General features: G+C 44.0%; 1 pseudogene; it reads right to left on the bottom strand.

Annotated features, from left to right (window-relative positions):
• Positions 1-1,539: 1,539 nt before the first annotated feature.
• Positions 1,540-3,020, bottom strand: LOC108581205 (annotated as a pseudogene).
• Positions 3,021-5,497: the final 2,477 nt, after the last annotated feature.

Genomic DNA, 5,497 nt, shown 5'->3' with positions numbered 1-5,497 from the left:
CCTGAAGTGAGGGACATGTATAGGAAAAGATTTGGGAGTAATAGTGTAGGAGACGAAATAAAACATCACAGTGAACATTTTTGTACATGTATTCTGTTTTCTCGTGTTTTGAAATCATGAGCCAAAACAAATGCCAAAGCAAAAGTGTTAATAATACAAATGGATTACTTTTCAAAAAGGCTGGAGCAATTTTACTCCCGCCGGCAACGGATGACGGTACCCGACCTAGGTCCCTCTCAGCTCCATGTGTTCTCAATGTTTTCAATTCTGGCTAATTATTATTATTACTATTTTTGTGGGGAAAGAGGGATGTTATAGCTTTGTCATCATTTGTGCTTTCCAGACTACTACTGGCTTTGAGCATCTTCTCAAGTAAGTTAGTTATTTGTATTTACTCTGAGTTTCATGTTTATATCCTTTGGCTATTCAGTCTATCAGGGTTTGCTTTTTTTTTTTTGTCTTTTTTTCTTATCAATCTGTAGGCACTCTTTGAGGCACATGCCACCTGCTTGTCAGTCATATGTGTTGCAAATATTTTATATTATTTGTTTTCTTAAAACATTATGGAGCATTTATTTTCTTTCTATTCATGCATTATAAGTTTTTTAAAAATTGTGTGTGTCTGTGTGTGTGTGTATCTGTGTGTGTCTGTGTGTGACTGTCTGTGTGTGTGTGTGTGTGTATTTTAGAGACAGGTGCTCACGTTTTTGCCCAGGCTGGAGTGCAGTGCTGTGATCATGGCTGACTGTAGCCTCGACCTCTTGTGCTCAAGTGATGCTCCTGCCTCAACCTCCTGAGTAGCTGGGACCACAGGTGTGTATCACTGTGGATGACTTGTTTTTGTTTTTTTTTTTAATTGACAAATAAAAATTGTATATATTACAACATATAACATGTTGTTTTGAAATATATATACATTGTGGAATGGGTAAATGAGCTAATTAACATATGCATTACCTCACATATTTATGTGTGTGGGGTGAGAACACTTAAAATCTATTTTCTTTTTCTTTTTTAAAAAAGATGTTTATTCGGCCGGGCACGGTGGCTCAAGCCTGTAATCCCAGCACTTTGGGAGGCCGAGACGGGCGGATCATGAGGTCAGGAGATCGAGACCATCCTGGCTAACATGGTGAAACCCCATCTCTACTGAAAAATACAAAAAATTAGCCAGGCGTGGTGGCGGCGCCTGTAGTCCCAGCTACTCAGGAGGCTGAGGCAGGAGAATGGCGTAAACCCGGGAGGTGGAGCTTGCAGTGAGCTGAGATCCGGCCACTGCACTCCAGCCTGGGCGACAGAGCGAGACTCCGTCTCAAAAAAAAAAAAAAAAAAAGATGTTTATTCGGCATCACGATCAGACTATTCCATTTAGCAATCCACAGCATGGGTGCAAAAAAAGAAGTCTACACTAAAACCCTTGGTTGAATGCTTTCATACTTTCCACAGAACAGAAACTAAAATAACCTGTTATACAATTAGTCACGAACACAGTCCTCAAGTTTTTTGCCCATACACATGAGTATTTGTGTAAAACATATCTTCTTTGTAGCAGCTAGGCCTTGCCACCACCGTGCTTGGCTGAGTTCACAAATCTGTTGTTACCTGTAGCTTCCCTGTCACTTCTCTGGCTCTCCTGTCCTGCTAAGCTTTGTTTCCTAATTAAAATCTTCTGCCACTGCCATAGCTACTGTTGCTACTAGAACCGCCATAGGCACCTTGGTTTCTTGGTTTGGTCAAGTATTGGCCTCCACCACCACAGGGGCCAGAGCTTCTGACTCCAAAGATTTCTCCCTTCATGGGTCCAAAATTTGAAAACTGATTGTTGTAATTACCAAAATCATCGTAGCTTCCACCACCTCCCAAATTGCTTCCATCATTACCAAATCCATTATAGCCATCCCCACTGCCACCATATCCACCACCACCATGGCTGCCACCAAAGCCATCACGACCATGAAGTTTTCTCCACTACCAAAGTTGTCACTCCCACCAAAACCACCTCCACGACCACCGCCAAAGTGTCCAGAACCACTTCGACCTCTTCGGCTAGATGAATCACTAGCCATCTCTTGCTCTGACAGCGCCTTCCTAACTTCACAGTTGTGGTCATTCACAGTATGGTATTTCTGAATGACAGTCTTATCCACCGAGTCATGGTTGTCAAAGGTTACAAAAGGCAAAACCCCCTTTTTTGCCACTGCCTCAGTCAGTCATGATTTCAATCACTTCAATTTTTTCAAACTGTTCAAAATAACCTCTTAGGTGATGTTCTTCAGTGTCTTCTTCTTCTTTTCTTTTCTTTTCTTTTTTTTTTTTTTTTGAGGCAGAGTCTGGCTCTGTCACCCAAGCTGGAGAGAAATAGCATGATTTTGGCTCACTGTAACCTCTGCCTCCTGGGTTCAAGCGATTCTCCTGCCTCAGCCTCCTGAGTAGCTGGGACTATAGGCGTGCGCCACCACGCCCAGGGAATTTTTGTATTTTTAGTAGAGATGGGATTTCACCATTTTGGCCAGGATGGTTTCGATCTCTTGACCTCTTGATCCTCCGCCTCGGCCCCGCAAAGTGCTGGGATTACAGGAGGCTTCAGTGTGTTCTTTCATGCCATCAAGAAACATCTTTTTCACAGTGAAGTGGGCACCTGGTCTTTGAGAATCTTCTCTTGAGACAGCTCTCTGGTTCCACAACTCTTCCATCCACCTTGTGTGGCCTTGCATTCATGGCTGCGTCCACCTCCTCCACAGTGGCATAGGTGACAAGCCCAAAGCCTCTGGAGCGCTTGGTGTTTGGGACTCTCATTACCACACAGTCCTGAGCATTCCCCAGGCTCACAGTGGCTCCTCAGGCTCCCATTGGTTGTTTCAAAGCTCAGCCCTCCAATGAAGAGCTTCCTCAGCTGGTCAGGCTCTTTAGGAGACTCTGACTTAGACATGACGGCAGGGAGAAGAGAGTCTTTAACGACGCTTCCTCGGTGGCGTCCGAGGGCAGAAAGGCAAAATCTATTTTCTTAGCAATTTTCAAGAATACAGTACATTTTGTGTGTGTGTGTGTGTGTTTTAATTTTTTATTTATTTTTATTTTTTTTAGATGGAGTTTCACTTTTGTTGCCCAGGCTAGAGTGCAATGGTGCAATCCCGGCTCACTGCAACTTCTGCCTCCCGGACTCAAGCGATTCTCCTGCTTCAGCCTCCCAAGTAGCTGGGATAACAGGCGTGCACCACCAGGCCTGGCTAATTTTTGTATTTTTAGTAGAGACGGGGTTTCACCATGTTGGCCAGGCTGGTCTTGAACTCCTGATCTCAAGTGATCCATCTGCCTTGGCCTCCCAAAGTGCTGGGATTCCAGGCGTGAGCCGCCGTCCCCGGCCTGAATAAGCTGTTATTAACTACAGTTACTTCGTTGCACAATAGACCTCTTGAACTTATTCCTCCTCTCCAACTGAAATTTGGTATATTTTGAAGAATATCTCCCCAATCCCCCCTCCTCATTTTAAGTTTTAACAAAGTCAAAACTGTCATTGTTTTCCCCTTATTGTGGATTTTGGTATTCCACCTAGAATTGCCTGCTTGGGATTTTACTTGTATTTTTCCAAATTTTTTTTTCTAATAAGTTTATATTTTTAATTAATTAATTTATTTGAGACAGTCTCTCTCTGTTGCGCAGGCTGGAGCGCAATGGCATGATCTCGGCTCACTGCAACCACCTCCGCCTCCCGGGTTCAAGCGATTCTCATGCCTCAGCCTCCCAAGTAGCTGGGATTACAGGCACGTGCCACCACACTCGGCTAATTTTTGTCTTTTTAGTAGACATGGGATTTCGCCATATTGGCCAAACTCCTGACCTCAGGTGATCCACCCGCCTTGGCCTCCCAAAGTGCTGAGATTACGGTGTGAGCCACTGTGCCCTGCCCTCTCTTAAACTGGCTTTAATTATTATTTGGTTTCACATTTTGATCTGTAGTTAATTTTTGCAGTTGTGATATCTAACTTGGAAGAGAGAAGATGGACTGAGTTCTGGGCAAAGTCTTGGATTATTGAGAGGAAAGGAAAAAGTTTGAAGATGAAAGTGATGAGAAGGGGTAGTGGATGGGGTGGGCAGGTGGCATGTGCCTCAAAGAAGCCATTTTTTGAGGGTGTTGTTTTTATTGTGATAAAGTGTACATAATATGAAGTTTATCACTTTAACCATTTCTAAGTGTATAATTCAGTGACATTAATTACGTTCACCCTGTTGTGCAGCCATTATCACTATCCATTAAAGGAACCATTTTTTTTTTTTTTTTTTTTGAGATGGAGTCTGGCACTGTCGCTCGGGCTTAAGTGCAATGGTGAGATCTTGGCTCATTGCAAGCTCCACCTCCTGGGTTCACGTAATTCTCCTGCCTCAGCCTCCCAAGTAGCTGGGATTACAGCGGCCTGCCACCACACCTGGCTAATTTTTTGTGTTTTTAGTAGAGACAGTGTTTCACTATGTTGGTCAGACTGGTCTCGAACTCCTGACCTTGTGATCCGCCGCCCCTTGGCCTCCCAAAGTGCTGGGATTACAGGCGTGAGCCACTGTGCCCAGCCTAAAGGAACCATTTTTCTATGATGAAGAAACAATGGTCTGGAGTCAGCAAGGAAAACAACAATAACAAAAATGCTGACTTTCCTCTCTTCCACTACTTCCACTCTCGTTGCAACTTAGTAGCCTCATTTTGTGAGGAGATAATTTTTAAGAAACAGTTGGCTTGTAGTTAAGGCAAAGAGGAGTGGGGATGTTCTGTGTAAAGGTTGACAAGATAGGGTGACCTGTTTTCAATTTAACAAGTATTGCAGTGAGCACACCAGATGGGATCTCCCGGCAGGGGGTAGTGAGAGAATGGTCAAATTGTGGAGGCCTAGGTTGCAACGGCATGAGAGTGTGGGCAGAAATTAATTTTACAATTTTAGAATTAATTCTTTTTGGGGATTTCCCTCCAGGGCTGCTGCACGTGGTGAGGGCTCAACCCCCCAGACACTCCTGTGAGGCCGCTGGTCACCCAGGGGCACCTTTCAGCTGGGAGGAGCAAATGCCCTTTCTCTTCAGAGCTAAAAAACTCAGTCTCATTTAGCTATGAAAACAACAGTTCAGTTCCTCACGCAAATGCACACAGACAAACTGAATCAAGGTAAATTTTAGGAGAAAAAGCAATAGAGAACTCCCTTTAGAATGCATCTCTGAAGTAGAATTGGGATCCTTAAACAACAATTTCCTAGGAGAAAACCAGCTCAGAATAAATCAAGGACCGTCAACCAAAGGGAGGTCTGGGGCTCAGGGGGACTTACCAGTTCCACCAGGAGAGAAACTTGAACTCAGTGGGACTTCGATGGGCCCCTGCTGGGACCTTAGCTCTGGATTCGGGCTAGTCTTTCAGCGTCCTGAGTCTTCTCTGAGGCCCCATGTATTTGGGCGCCAAAATATTGTCAACAAAAATAGTCAAACTCTGTAAAACATTTTAAGAGATTTATTCTGAGCTACA

Source organism: Papio anubis, unplaced genomic scaffold (assembly GCF_008728515.1).
Source record: "Papio anubis isolate 15944 unplaced genomic scaffold, Panubis1.0 scaffold125, whole genome shotgun sequence".
Taxonomy (NCBI): Eukaryota; Metazoa; Chordata; class Mammalia; order Primates; family Cercopithecidae; genus Papio; species Papio anubis.
This window is presented reverse-complemented; position numbering and strand designations above follow the sequence as displayed.